This window comes from Panthera pardus, unplaced genomic scaffold, assembly GCF_024362965.1.
Source record: "Panthera pardus isolate Hobbes unplaced genomic scaffold, ASM2436296v1 HiC_scaffold_24, whole genome shotgun sequence".
In the NCBI taxonomy this organism is placed as follows: Eukaryota; Metazoa; Chordata; class Mammalia; order Carnivora; family Felidae; genus Panthera; species Panthera pardus.
The window spans coordinates 133545949-133561136 of record NW_026526810.1 but is presented as its reverse complement, the minus strand read 5'-3'; the positions used below and the strand labels follow the sequence as shown (position 1 = coordinate 133561136).

The 15188-nt window shown below is 47.5% G+C and overlaps 1 protein-coding gene across 2 annotated transcripts in view; it reads left to right on the top strand.

The window, feature by feature from the left end:
* The window catches only part of SETD3 (SET domain containing 3, actin histidine methyltransferase), an 81128-nt gene that overhangs the window by 38526 nt on the left and 27414 nt on the right, over positions 1 to 15188 (top strand). The gene's annotated exons all lie outside the window — the stretch shown is intronic.

The window sequence follows — 15188 nt, the reverse complement described above, 5'->3', positions numbered from 1 at the left end:
GGCCGTGAGTGCGGGAGGGGCAGAGAGAGAGGGAGACACAGAATCGGAAGCAGGCTCCAGGTTCTGAGCCATCAGCCCAGAGCCCGACACGGGGCCCGAACTCATGGACCGCGAGATCGTGACCTGAGCCGAAGTCGGACGCCCAACTGATTGAGCCACCCAGGCATTTCCCCCCCACCCCACCCCCAGTGCCTTTCTTAATAAAAGCCTCTGATGATCAGAGTTCTTAACTGTAACAAAGTCAAGTGTATCAGTTTTTCAAATAAGCTTTTTTTGCGTCCCTTTAATGAACTCTTTGCCTAGCCCAGGGGTTCCCCGCCCTCAGGGGACAGAGACAATTTGGAGGTCACCGCTGGGCCAGGGATGCTGCTATCTGCCCAACGCCCAGGACAGCCCACAGCCAGGGATGATGTGGCGTGAGAGGTCACTGCCGCTTTCAGGTGGGGCACCTTGGCTAGCACGGCACCATGAAGATGCTCTTGTACGTGTGCTTCTAGAAGCTTTCTGGCTTCACCTGTCACATGTAGCCCAGGGCCCACCTCTCCTTAGCCCTTGTGTATGTGAGGAGAAGAATTTGAGAGGAATCTAGATTCTTCCACATCTGTGTCCCTAGCCTTTGATTTAGAACAAAACTCAGTACGTTATCAGGAGCTTTATACAGACACATGAACATATGGAACCAAAGTTTCGGTAGTTGGTGGCCCAAAAGCAGTACTGGGGGCATGAAAGTAATGGCCTGGCATCTGCAGAAAATGGAAAAATTTTCCCCTTCTGATCTGACTAGTGAGAACTTGATTCGAGCTTTGTCGTTGTTGTTACTTTTTAACTGTCCGGTTACAGCTGTAATGAAAACTCCACACAAAAGGTGCTGTTCAGAAAATAATTTGACTTGAAAGTGTGCTGTTTATATCCGACCCGTACCTGGTTCTTTGCATGTATGTGTCGTGGTCAACTAGACATTTGCCAGACAGAAGGGGATTTGTTACTTGTTCCCACCGTGCTTCCGTTGTATGTCCCCTCGTCACATCTTCCATAAGCTGAGCACATAGATACACAGACGTTTTAGGATGGTCGGGAGACAAAGTACTTCCCGAAATGGTGTGCACAGCTCTTCTTGAGCAGGATGGCAGCGTGGAAGGGTGGCTGGAGAACCCTGCCCGTGTTTAATGGTCCTGCCGGCTATGTTCATCGCATTCTGACACTAAAATCTAATGTTTAGGCACACGTGGCTGTGGCGTGGTCAGATGGGGACAGATCCCCTTGTCCAGAATGTGTTGTGGGATGGTAACCGCTCGTTGGTTGAAACGGGCTCTGGCAAGGGGTCGGTTGATCTAGGGTTAGAGCCTCAGATCTTACTTCAGAATCCTTAAAAATAGGGGTTCCTGGGTGGCTTAGTCGGTTGAGCATCCAACTCTTGATCGTGGCTCAGGTCATGATCCCAGAGTCACGAGATCGAGCCCCGTGTTGGGCCGCTTGCTGGGCACGCAGCCTGCTTCAGATTCTGTCTTTCTCCCTTGCCCCTTTCCCCTGCTTGTGCTCTCTTGGTCTAAAATAAAGTAAAGCAATCATTAAAAACACACGTTGCTGTTTGGAGACACCGCTCGTTCCCCTTTTACTACACTTGTGTGTGCTGTGCCCTAGAAAGCGCAAGGTTTAGAATCCGCCCTTGGGTCTGAGTCACAGCTCCGCCTCTGAGTAACCCAAGAGTTGACAGTCACTCAGCCTCGGTTTCCTCTATCTGGTTCTGGTGGCACCAGTCGCTGCCTTATGTTGGGACTGGGCAGAGTAAAGGCGAAGCGGAGGAACGCTTCATGAGGTAGAAATCTTCATGTAACGGAAGGTACCCGTGGGCCCACCCACTTGCCAAGAAATTTCTCACTGCGGTATGTATTGTGTCTGTATAGAGACAGCACTTGGGGTGGTCAGGTGAGTGGATCGAGAGGCTCCTCCTCTTCCTAGGTGGGGGCCTGGGCCATAGTTCATCTGTAAAACCCGGCAGTACCTATCTTATAGGGTGACTGCGGTGCTGAGAGGTTCTAGCTGTAAAACGTCGAGGCCATCTGATGTGCCTGGCACACACTAGGTGCTCAATAAACATTAGTTATTATTGTTACTGTGACTGTTAGAGTTGATTTGGGTAAGCGTGTCCTGCCTCAGTAGCACTTTTCCGCGTATACTGACCGGTCTGCTGCAGGCTGGTGATTAGCTCTCGAGATGCAAAGTTTTGGTCATCGGCACTGTGAAGGTGAGTGGAGGTCACGGGTCACGGACGTGTGAGCCAGACACACAGCCTGTCCTGCCTCCTCACTGGGGAGCCCACTCAGGGATGGGACTGTCCATCGATGTCACCTGCTCAGTCTTACCAGTCGCCTTAACAGGGCCATTCAGAGCCCCTGGAGGGCTGAGAACACCTTCGGTTTTGTCTCCCCAGCTCCTAGCCTGATGTTTGGCTTCTAGTAAATGTCTGTTGAATAAATTTTCATTATTTGCAGGTCACGTCCAAAACTGTACTCGAGATCCTGAGGAGAAAGCAGTGTGGCGAGGGTCTTTGGCCATGGTGTCAGAGACCTTTTTGACTTTTTTTTTTTTTAAGTGAAATTGTTTTTAAAATTGTGAACCATACATAGGTATAAGAGAAAACATTAGCTTCACAGCTTAAGGAGGAAGATTAAAGCTTTATCGTGGTTGGTGGGGTTTCAGTGACCCAGAAGCCTCAAGTGGGCAGATCCGGACGAAGATGGGGCCAGAAAGCCTAGTGGGAAATGCAGCTTCTCCCAGACTGGGTTTTGCCGTCATTCACACACACGTGCACACGCAGAGCAGGGAGAGGTTTAATCAGAGAGCAGAGATCTTTCCTGCTCTCTCCCTCGGTGGCAGCAGCAGTAAACCTGGGTCCCGGAGTCCGCTCGAGCATGAGTCACCTGGGGGGGCTCGTCACAGACCGTGCTTCCTGGCCTCCACGCTGGCCTGTAGGTGTCGACTGAGGGCCCGGATGCAGCACACGGGGACACAGTGTCCTGGGCTGCGGGACCTCCAGGAAGCGCCTTCCGGAAGCCGGGCGCTTACTGTTGGAGCCTGTCTGGAGCATCTCACAACTTCTTTATGCTCTGCAATTTTCATCTGCTTCAGAGGAAGCAGCAGGCGTACGGGACTAGAGAGACTAAAATAAATTCATGGGCCTAGAAGGCAGGCCTTATGGAGGCCTTCAGATTGGCTGGTTTTCATAAGCACTTTGGAAATTGAAGAGACTCAGAGGGTTTGTCTGTGGATTTGGTGCCGCCGAAGCCTATCGGCGTAGAAGCAACTGTCTGTCACGTTTTAGCTGCTCATGTCTTTATTCAGAACAGCCAGCCTGCGATTCGGAGAACGTGGGTATCTCCGAAAGCTGTGCATTTGGGATTGAAATAGAGTATTCGTTCTCGGGTGACGGAGTGGACGCTGAGCATAGGCGGGGACAACAACGGGGACGAGAGATTCTATCACAGCGTTAACGATGATCGTGAAACGGACCAAATGCCCCTTATCGTGAGCAAAGTCTCCTGCCTCCGAACTGAAGAGAACGGACGTGTGTCCTTCCTGGAGTTTCCTCGGCTTCTATCTGCCCTTCTCAAAATTTCCCCTTACGTGCGCTTATCCTCTCTGTCCTCACTTTTCTCTCCTTGTCCAGACCACCCCTTTCACGTGTGCCCACGCGGGTGTCATGCCCTGTGTGTCTTCGTTCCATTGCTTACTCCCCCCACCCTGTGCTGCTGCTTCTGTTTTCCCTGCAAACATGTTCATTTCTCTTTACCTAAAAGGTCACTAACATTTGCCGAGTGCCTGGGTCCCGGAGTGAAGATGCCATGGACCCGAGGCGCAGCCAAACCACGGTGGACGTACGGCGAGCGAGAATAAATCTTGGCTTTTCTAACCCACTGAGATTTCAAAGACATTTGCTACTACAGGGAATCCCAGCCTGTCCTGACTGACACAGTGTGTATACGCTTGTGTGAATTTTTTGCAGAAGTCAGGCCTGGCCCACATTTGTTTGTTTGAGGCTTAAAACAGCGCACATTCCTTATCTCAGTTCCTGTGGGCAGGAATCCAGGTGTGGCCTCGCTGGGCCCTCTGTTTCGGAGTCTCTCCCAGGCCAGGTCTCATCCGAAGGCTCGTCTCCAAAAGATCTGCGTCCAAGCTCACCACGTGACTGGCGGTGGCCAGTTTCTGTTTCGGGGCCTCGGTTCCTTGCTGGCAGTTGGTCGGGGGCTGCTTTTGGTCTTTGCCATCCGGACGAGACCCGTGGTTTTCATCAGATTCTCGAACTTCAGCAGCCCCCTCCCCCCATTCTCTACTTCCTCTGCTACCCGCCAGTTTAGAGACCTAACTCACGTGCCTCTCCTCCACGAGTCATTGCCAGGTCTCTCTCTTTCCAGCAACGTCTGCAGCCTCTTCTCTGTCGGTCCAACACATGGCATTTATTCTGGTGTGGCACATCGTCTTTTACCCATCTGGACTGTCTGCAGTGACACTGTTAGCTTCTTGTGAGTATTGTTCCCCCCACACGACGCCTTACACTTAGCGGACAGCAGTGTTCGATGCGTCGATAGACAAAGGTTTGCTAGACTGCGTCGAAGGTGCAGAAGAAATACGCTTTAGCATGTCTGGGATGAAAGCGTATGGCTTTTATGACTTTACCCCTTTATTAGTATTTTATATGAAATAATAGCTACTTCGGTAACTTCTCAGATCAATCAAAACCTTTTTTTTTTTTTTTTTTAAGTTTCTTAACACTGCCCCCGTCCTACATTTCTGCAGATACATTTTATCCTGTAGGACACAGAGCGTCACGGTCAATACTACATTTATCGTATTATGTCCTGTTTTTATTTATTTTTTAATTTTTTTAAATGCTTTTATTTATTTTTGAGACAGAGACAGAGCATGAGCAGGGGAGGGGCAGAGAGAGAGGGAGACACAGAATCCGAAGCAGCTCCAGGCTCCGAGCTGTCGGCACAGAGCCCGATGTGGGGCTCGAACTCACAGACTGTGAGATCATGACCTGAGCCGAAGTGGGACGCTCAACTGACTGAACCACCCAGGCGCCCCTGTCCTATTTTTATTTTTGTGGACATAAATTTTAAGCATAGTGAGGAAGCTAAAAGATGTGATTAATTAGGCTATCCTTATAATTGGTGCCTTATTTCTACTAAAAGTCAGCGGGCATTTTCAAATCAAATGAGGAAGTTGTTGTCTTTCTCTCCAAAGGTATGTTTTCCTTGTCAGCATCCTGTGCCCATTTAGGTTACTGGGAGTAATTTGAAGTACTTAGCTTTATTTTTCAAAGTGAAAGGTTAATCTGCAAAATGATCACACTTGGAGATGTTAGCATAGCAGCAGCAATAATAATAATGAGAAGTAACATGGTCTTAGTAGCAGTAACAATAATAACGACAACTACTACTCCAGGAGGGAGGCTGGGAAAGGGCCCAGGACACTCCCATCTGCCCACCAGGCTCCTGAGATTGACCCCGTTTCAGAACCAGGCGCTCCAAACCGGTGTGTCCCCACCTCGCACTGACCGGCCCTGCCCGCCGCGCCCGGAGACCCGAGCCACGTACCGGAGCGTGTTGTGTGGGAGGCGGCAAGATGGGGCACATCCAGATGAAAACCGTGGCCTCTGCCAGTGGGCACGAGGCGGCTGGCCTGTCCCCAAGATCGCTGCCTTTCCTAATCTCACAGAACTGCTCCTGTACCGAGTCACATGTGCTTCCGCTTGGAGATGCCCCGCCCACCCCCTTTTTATAAAAAGAAAGAGCTAATTTAAAAAGAAATCTCTGCCGTGGTCAGTAGTCACTATAAGGTGAGCGGTCTCTCCCTTTTCCTCCGAACTAAGTTTATGACTTACAGGGAAAACGTGAAGCAGGAACAGTGACCCTGGACTCAGTCCGGATTTACCTGCGCCTTGCGTTTGACAGGTTCAGTGGGAGAGCCCAGGGCTCCCCCTGCTGGGCCCCACGGGGCAGGAAGCCACGTGGGGACCGAAACCAGGGCTGTCCGGCTCACGGTTTTCCGCGTCCTGGCACACGTCTCACTTAGGAGGGGGCACCCCATAAATGTTTGCTGAGCGAGCAAAAGAATGAACGAGTGCCTCAAGCAGCGCATGGGCCGCGCGATGGGTCAGTGTGGTACGGGATCGAGCGCTGGGCGGCACTTTGCAGGCTGCGTGTGCTGGAAACCCAGAGGTCAGGAGAGCACGTGGAAGTCTGAAGGAGGACAGACCTTAAGCTGTATTGGGATTGGTGAATCAGCAGAAGGGGGTAAATTATCCTAATTGGGAAAGCAGTATCAGATACTAGTTGTGAGAACACAGGTGACTCTTGAAGAGCACATTTGAGCCACGTGGGTCCGCTTCTGTGTGGACTTTCGTCGGTAAATACAGCCCGTTGCTGTAAACGTGTTTTCTCCCCCTCGGGGTTTTGTCAACGACCTGCTCTTTCCTCTAGCTTGCTCGATGGTGGGAATACAGCACACGGTACATGCAGCACACAAAACATGAGCTAATTGACCGCGTCATCAGTAAGGCTTCCGGTCAGCAGCGGGCTGCTAAGTAGTGAAGTTTTATCTACTTGTCTTCGACCGTGCGTGGGCATTGGTGCCCTAACCCCGTGTCGTTCAAGGGGCAACTTTTATTTTCCACGTCAGGTTTTACCGAGGATAAATAAGCTTACTTCCAGACTTGGCACTTTTTTTTTTTTTTTTTTTGAAATTAAAGGATGAATAAAAAAAACAGTGGTCATTTTGCCAAGCATGGAGTCGTAACTGACAAAGCTAATGATCTAGAAAAACCTATGCTGGAAAATGTCACTTTATTATATGTGTCTGGAAGTGCAGATGGGAAAACAGATTTTTTTCCTTTTGCAGTAGATTCATTAAGTGTTCGGGAAGAGGTTCTCTTCCACACCTTCCCCGGCCTGCGGAGTTTGACACTAAATCTGAGCTCCGCTTGCTGCCCGTCAGGGGAGGAGGCGGCTATCGCTCTTTACGGACCCAGGCCCGTCTGCAGGCCTGGGGCTGGGCGTCCGCCAGCAACCCCCCCCCCCCAACCCTGGGGGTCCAGGAGCGCCCCGCAACCGGCAAGGGTGGAGGGGATGTGGGGGGATGAAAAAAGCTGAACTGTGGACACTCGGCGAGTGCACGGAAGCCACGGGCACCTGCCCCGGGCCATCCATGCGCAGCGCTGGCCGTGGGGACCGGGGCTGGGCCGCCAGCACGCTGAACTGTGCGCGCCCACCACTCACCTTGGAAAGGCAGTCCGCGCCCGACTTGTCACCAGACCCGGAGGAGCGTCACTTCGTGTGCTGATGTGGCAGTTAACCGTCCACATGGAGGTCACGGCCGGTCGTGTTTCTTCTTGGCTGGTGCCGTCTGATCTCAAGACGGGGAGCGGATTGAAAGGAGACCCGGCCTTGCAGCAAATGTGTGGTCCGTCCCACCTCCCCGGGGGTGACTTACTCCCGGGCTCCATGCCTGGCACCCCAAAGCACTCCCTGGCGTCTCCCATCCTGATTTCACTGCATTTCCGACCGTCCTTACGATCGGCTCTCTCAGCTCCTGCCAACTTGTGTCTCATTCCCCTGGGAATTGTTACAGACTCTGCAGGCTGCCCTTGTCCCTGCTTCTCTGAGAAAACAGACCACGGGCCAGGAACTGGTCCTTCTTCCTCTTGTCTCCATGTTGGAGCTGTGTCTTCACCTCCTTGCGTCCCTCTGAGAAAGGATACCCCCTCCCCTCCCCAGATGCCAAGGCCAGCCTGTGGCCCGTGCCAGGAGCTCTGTGACACTGCTTTTCTAGCTTTGTTCCCTTGGTTTACAGAACATCCCTGTCCTTTGACATAATGTTCTATCCATCTTCTGTCTTTAACGACATTCATCAAAAATATTCCACACTCAAGAGTTCTTCAAGCCCCTGTAGCCTTGGTCGTCTCCACTGCACTGCCGTGACACGCCCTCTGGTGCGTCTTGGGACCGCCAGTCACTGGTTCCCATATCTGTCCTTGCTACCCAGTCTCCTTGCGTTCTCCAGGTTGCAGGACTCTGGGTTGGGAGTCAGATCTATATAGTCTTTGACTATAATCAAAAACCATCTTGTAATCAAAAGGTGACTTAAGTCAGTGTATTGGATTTCTTGCTCTCTGTTCCAAGTAAACAATTTAGTATCTGTCTTCAGGGTAGCACTTAGGTATTAGGCAATGATTAAACTATTCCACTTAGGGGCGCCTGGGTGGCTCAGTCGGTAGAGCCTCCGACTGGCTCAAGTCACAATCTCATGGTTCGTGAGTTCAAGCTCCACGTCAGTCTCTGTGCTGACAGCTCAGAGCCCGGAGCCTGCTTCGGATTCTGTGTCTCCCTCTCTCTCTGCTCCCTACTCACATGCTGTCTCTCTCTCAAAAGTAAATAAAGATTAAAAAAAATTTTTACAAATAAACAAGGTGGGGTGCCTGGGTAGCTCAGTCGGTTAAGCGTCTGGCTTCAGCTCAGGTCATGATCTCGTGGTTCTTGAATTTGGGCCCCACATGGGGCTCTGTGCTGACAGCTCAGAGCCTGGAGCTGCTTCGGATTGTGTGTCTTCCTCGCTCTCTGCTCCTCCCCCACTTGGACTCTCTCTCTCTCTTTCTCTCTCTTTCTCTCTCTCTGTCTCTCTCAAAAATAAGTAAACACTAAAAAAAAAAAAAAAAAAAAAAAAAAAAAACCTAAAAAAAACCCAAAAAACTATCCCATTGAAAATGTTTCCAGAAACTGCTCCACCAAAATAGTATTATTCTTGGAACATGAGGTTGGATTTCCTCTGAAAAAAAAAAAAAAAAAGATTGAAATCCATTACATAACTGTTGATCAGTAAAACATTTAATTAAGAAAATATAAGGCAAGCCGTGATTTTTATGGACAAGGGGGGCAGTCAGATAGGCATCTTCGGCCTCGTACTGCTTGACTCCCTGGGCTCTCGCTGGGCTTGTCCTCCGGAGACGGGAGCCGGGTGAGGCTCGGGGCGGCCCCTGGGCCAGCCTGGCCCCGGCCCTCCTTCTCTTTGCCGTGTCACGCCCTGTGCAGTTTCGAGGTAGATCTAACTCTCATATTACTTTACAGAAGAATTTTTCTTTATGACTTCTTCCTCTTCTTTTTTCTCCCCCCAAAGAAATGTTAATACGGATGGAGGAATAGCCAGTAAGTACTGATGACATCCGGGTACCTGATCTTGCTTTGGTGCAGCAGTGCCTGGCTGGTGCCTATTTGGGACTCTGAATGAAAGGAGGGGAGATTTCTTTTATCAACTAAAGGTGAATATAAAATCACTTTGCTTCGCGTCTACTCTATCCAAAGTGATGGACATTTGAAATTACATTTGGTTAGTCGGGTCAGCGTCTTGACTTCACGTGACAACGTTCTATTTTGATTCTAATAAATAGAACTTTATAATTCAGTTCGTTGCAGTCTTAATAGGAATATTTTTACCAGTAAGGTTAAAATATTTGTTGTATTTATCAAATCTCAGGGTAACACTTTTACAAAGTCCTCTTTTCAAGAGATACAGAAGTTACTAAGACTTTTCAAAGCTATAGCTTTTTATCAGTGACTCTATGTTACAACAGGCCTCTCTACACCTCTCTTCCCTTGGTTGGGAGTCATTTTTTTTATTTTTGAAAAAATATTTTTATTTATTTTTGAGAGAGACAGAGCGCGAGCAAGGGAGGGGCAGAGAGAAAGGGAGACAGAATCTGGAGCAGGCTCCAGGCTCTGAGCTGTCAGCACAGAGCCTCATGCAGGGCTCAAACCCACGAACCGCGAGATCATGACCTGAGCCTAAGTCGGTCGCTTGACCAACTGAACCACCCAGGTGCCCCCCTTGGTTGGAACTTTTGTCATTTGCTGTACCGCCAGTGACCCAGAGAAGTAGTATTGGGACAGCTCATTCACCACTGACCCGTCCACAGATTCCCTGTGGATAGAAGTGACTGCAGGGGCCGTGGGGACGTGTACGTCACCTTGGAGCTGGGCTCTCAGCCCAGCTGAGGTGCAGCGGGGCCCTTCGCCCTAGATTCGGGATTTGGTTGCATTGGGATTGACCAAAGTAAACTCACGGCAGCTGGTGACAAAGCATATGATGTGTGGACCCCTATGGCGTGCCTGAGAATGTGGACGTTTCACCAACCCCCTGGATTGTGGGGGTCCTCTTACATCCTTAGGATCGATTGATTCCGAATTTGCCCCGTCTCTGTCAGAACCCCAAGTCTGATACACACGGGTTCAACGTTTCCATGGAACGCTCTTACAGTTCATTTCTCACTAGCTACTTACAAACGTCTTCAATTTCCTTCAGGCTTAAAGGCAGAACATTTAAGGGGCCAGGGTTCACTTCCCTAACAACATGACAACTAGGAGAGTTGAAAGTAACCAAAAAGTTAGTGCCATGTAAGAACAGGTTTAATGATCAATAAACCTGTGGGGTGTTTTAGAGGCTGCTCAGCGTTGTCATCAAAATGATGGGGATTCCAGGCAATGGAATATTAGAAGTGGTTGGGGCACTAATGTGGCATAATTCTAGTGAAGAAAATACCAGAAAGAAATTCCAAATAGTACTCTTATGTTTTGAAATATAATGAAGGGAAGGGGAGTATACATATCTACGTGTATCTGATGCACACGTGTTTTCTGGGGCCAGCATTCTTCATATCCAGCATGACAGCAATTGGACCAGAGGATCTCGAAGTTACCATCCAGGTGTGAGATTGTATGACTGTGGATAGTTACTTTTAACTAAATACCGTATCCTTTCTGGTGGTTGGGAAATAGATTCACAGTCTTTGTCTTGCTGATATTGCCTGCTTTATAGTATCCTTTAAAATATCTCTCAGCTGCATTTTGTTTCGATTTTATTTTATTGAAGGGTAGTTGACATACAGTATTACAGTAGCTTCAGGGGTACAACGTAGTGATTCAGCATTCATATTCATTACAAAGTGAGCCGCATGGTGAGTCTCACTACCATCCGTTACCAAAGTTACTCTAGTATTATGAACTACATTCCCTAAACTGTATGTTGCGTCCACACGTCTTATTTATTTTATAACTGGAAGTTTATAGCTTTTAATCTTGCTCCCCATTTGACCCATCCCCACCCCTCTCACCTCTGGTAACCACCAGATTGTTCTCTGTGTTTTTGGGGTTTTTTTTGTTTTTTTTTAAATATTTATTTATTTTTGAGACAGAGAGAGACAGAGCATGAACGGGGGAGGGTCAGAGAGAGAGAGAGAGGGAGACACAGAATCTGAAAGAGGCTCCAGGCTCTGAGCTGTCAGCCCAGAACCCGACGCGGGGCTTGAACTCACAAACTGTGAGATCATGACCTGAGCCAAAGTTGGACGCTCAACCGACTGAGCCACCCAGGCGCCCCTGTTCTCTATGTTTGAGTCTGTTTCTGTTTTGTTTCATTTTTTAGATTCCACATATAAGTGAAATCATATGGTATTCGTCTTTCTCTCTCTGGCTCATTTCACTTAATACCCTCTACATCCATCCATGTTGTTGCAAATGGCAAGATTTCATTCTTTTTTTATGGCTGCATAATGTTCCATCGTGTATATTTTTTATGTACGTATAATTAAAATATTATGTCACACTAAGGTATGACATAATATATAATTATATCGTAATATGTTATAATATATATTGTACACACACACACACATCTTTATCCACTTATCTATTGGTGGACACTTACGTTGCTTCCATATCTTGGCTATTGTAAATAATGCTGCAGTGAACATAGGAGTACATGTATTTTTTCAAATTAGCGTTTTCATCTTCTTCAGTTAAATACCAAGAAATGGAATCATTACGTCCTACGGTAGTTCTGCTTTTAATTTCTTGAGGAACCTCCATACCGTCGTCCAGAGTGGCTGCACCAGTTTGCACTCCCACCGGCAGTGCGGGAGGGCTCCCGTTTCTCCACATCCCCACCAACACCTGTTGTTTCCTGTGTGCTTGATCTTATCCATTCTGGCAGCTGTGAGGTGACATCTCCTTGTAGTTTTGATTTGTAGTTTCCCCGATGTTGAGTGATGTTGAGTGACTTTTCATGTGGCTGTCGGCCATCTGTGTGTCTCCGGAAAGTACATATTCAGGTCCTCTGCCCGTTTTTTAATTGGATTGTTTGGCTTTTTTTTTTTTTTTTTTAACTTTTTTAATGTTTATTTTTGAGAGAGAGAGAGAGAGAGAGAGAGAGCGCGTGCCTGAATGGGGGAGGGGCAGAGAGAGACGGAGACACAGAATCAAAAGCAGGCTCCAGGCTCCGAGCTGTCAGCACAGAGCCCGACGTGGGGCTCGAACCCACGAGCTGTGAGATCATGACCTGAGCCGAAGTCGGACGCTCAACCGACTGAGCCATCCAGGTGCCCCTGGTTTGGCTTTTTTTTTTTTTTTGACACTGAGTTGTATGAGTTCTTTTATATATTTTATATATTAACTCCTTATTGGTTGTATCATTTGCAAATATCTTCTCCCATTCAGTAAATTGCCTTTTAGTTTGTTGATGGTTTCCTTCACTGTACAAAAGTTTTTTAGTTTGATACAGTCCCATTTTATTTTTGCTTTTATTGCCCTTGTTTGAGGAGACAGATCCAGAAAAATATTGCTCAGACTAGTGTCCAAGAGCTTACTGCCTTTGTTTATTCCTAGCAGTTTCATGGTTTCCGCTCTCACATTGAAGCCTTTAATCCATTTGAGTTTTTTTGTATGTGATGTCAGAAACTGGTCCAGTTTTCCCAGCACCGTTAATTGAAGAGGCTGTCTTTTTCCCCTAGTGTGTATTCTCGCCTCCTTTGTCAGAATTTGGCCGTGGAAGTGTGGATTTATTTCTGGACTCTGTGTTCTGTTCTGTCGGTCTTTCTGCCAGTGCCATACTGTTTGATCACTACAGCTTTGTAGCCTAGTTTGAAACCTGGGCTGTGATGCCTCCAGCTTTGTTCTTGTTTCTCGGGATTGCTTTGGCTATTCGGGGTCTTTTGTGGTTCCACACAAATCTCAACGACTCTTTGTTCTAGTTCTGTGAGAAAAAGCTCTTGGTATTTGGTAGGGATTGCGTCAAATCTGTAAATTGCTTGGGGTAGTGTAGACATTTTAACAATTACTTGTTCGTCCATGAACACAGTGTATCTTTCCATTCATTTGTGTCATCTTGAATTTTTTTCATCAGTGTTTTAGTTTTCAGAGTACAGGTCTTTGACCTCCTTAGTGAAATTTATTCCTAGGGACTTTATTCTTTTCGATGAACTTGTAAATGGGATTTTTAAAAATATTTATTTTTGAGACAGAAACAGAGACAGCGTGAGTGGGGGAGGGGCAGAGAGAGAGGGAGACACAGACTCTGAAGCAGGCTCCAGGCTCTGAGCCGTTGCCACAGAGCCTGACGTGGGGCTCGACTCCCGAACTGCGAGATCATGAACTGAGCCAAAATCGGATGCTTAACCGACTGAGCCACCCAGGTGCCCCAGGATTATTTTCTTAATTTCTCTTTCTGATGGTTTATTATTAGAGTATGGAAATGCAACAGGTTTGTGGGTAATCAATTTATGTGTATTATTTGTATCTCACGACTGTACTGAATTCATTTATTAGTACCAACAGGGTTTTGATGGACTTTCGTGTTTTGACATCATATTTTTGCACGTCTTACGGTTTTGTGTATCCTTGGATGAATTATTGTAGGTCTGGATGATTTTACTACTTTGTTTTTTAGTCTTTGTACTAACTGTGTACTATATGTTAACCAGTGAAGTTTTTCTTTTGTATTTTTTTAATCTCTAGTCATGGGCTTTTCTGTTTAAAGAAGTCCACTTAACATTTCCTGTAAAGCCGGTTTGGTGGTAGTGATCTGCTTTAGCTTTTGCTTGTCTGGGAAACTCCTGATCTCTCTCTCAATTCTGAGTGGTAGCCTTGCTGGGTTGGGTAGAATACTCTCGGTTCTAAGTTTTGGCCTTTCAGGACCATGAACATATTGTGCTACTCCCTTCTGGCCTGTAGTTTCTTTCTTTTTCTTTTTTTTTTCTTTCCTTTCCTTTCCTTTCCTTTCCTTTCCTTTCCTTTCCTTTCCCTTCCCTTTTCATTTCTTTTCTTTTTCTTTCTTTCTTTCTTTCTTTCTTTCTTGCCTGTAGTTTCTTTCTTTTTCTTTTTTTTTTCCTTTCCTTTCCTTTCCCTTTTCATTTCTTTTCTTTCTTTCTTTCTTTCTTTCTTTCTTTCTTTCTTTCTTGCCTGTAGTCTTTCTTTTTCTTTTTTTCTTTCCTTTCTTTTTTCTCTTTTTTCTTTCTTCCTTCCTTTTTTCCTTTTCTTTTCTTTCTTCTGAGAGGCAACACGAATGGGAGCGGGGGTGGTGAGAATCTTAAGCAGAGGCTCCACGCTTAACACAGAGCCCAGCATGGGGCTCAGTCCACGAGCCTGGGATCATGACTGGAGCCAAAATCAAGAGTCTGCTGCTCAACCAACTGAGGCACCCAGGAGCCCCTAGCCTGTAAAGTGTCTACTGAAAAATCATCTCCTAGTGTTAGGTGGGGGCTCCCTTGTACAGAACTGGTTGTTTATCTCCTGCTGCTTGTAAGATTCTCTCTTTATCTTTAACTGTTGAAACGGTGATTAGACTGTGTCTTGCTGTGGGTCTCTTGGGGTTCATCTTATTTGGAACTCTCTGTGCTTCTCTGATTTGGCGCGTGTCTCTTCACCAGGTGGGAGAGATGTTCAGCCACTGTTTCTTCAGGTAGGTTTTCTATCCCTTTCTCTCTTTCTTCTCCCTCTGGGAGCCTGTGAACGTTAGTGCACTTGGTGTTGTTCCAGAGGCCCCTTAACTGCCTCATTTTTTAAATTCTTTTTTCAGGGAGGGTCCTGGGTGGCTCCGTCGGTTGAGCGTCCAACTCTTGATTTCGGCTCAGGTCATGATCCCAGGGTTGTGGGATCGAGCCCCACATCGGACTCCACACCAAGTGTGAAGCCTGCCCGGGATTCTCTCTCTCCCCCTGTCCCTCTCCCCTGCTAGTGTGCAAGCTCTGTCTCTCAAAAATAAAAATAAATAAAAGTAAGATTCTTTTTTGGGAGTGCCTGGGTGGCTCAGTCAGTTAAGCGTCTGACTCTTGATTTTGGCTCAGGTTAGATTGAGCCCCGCATTGG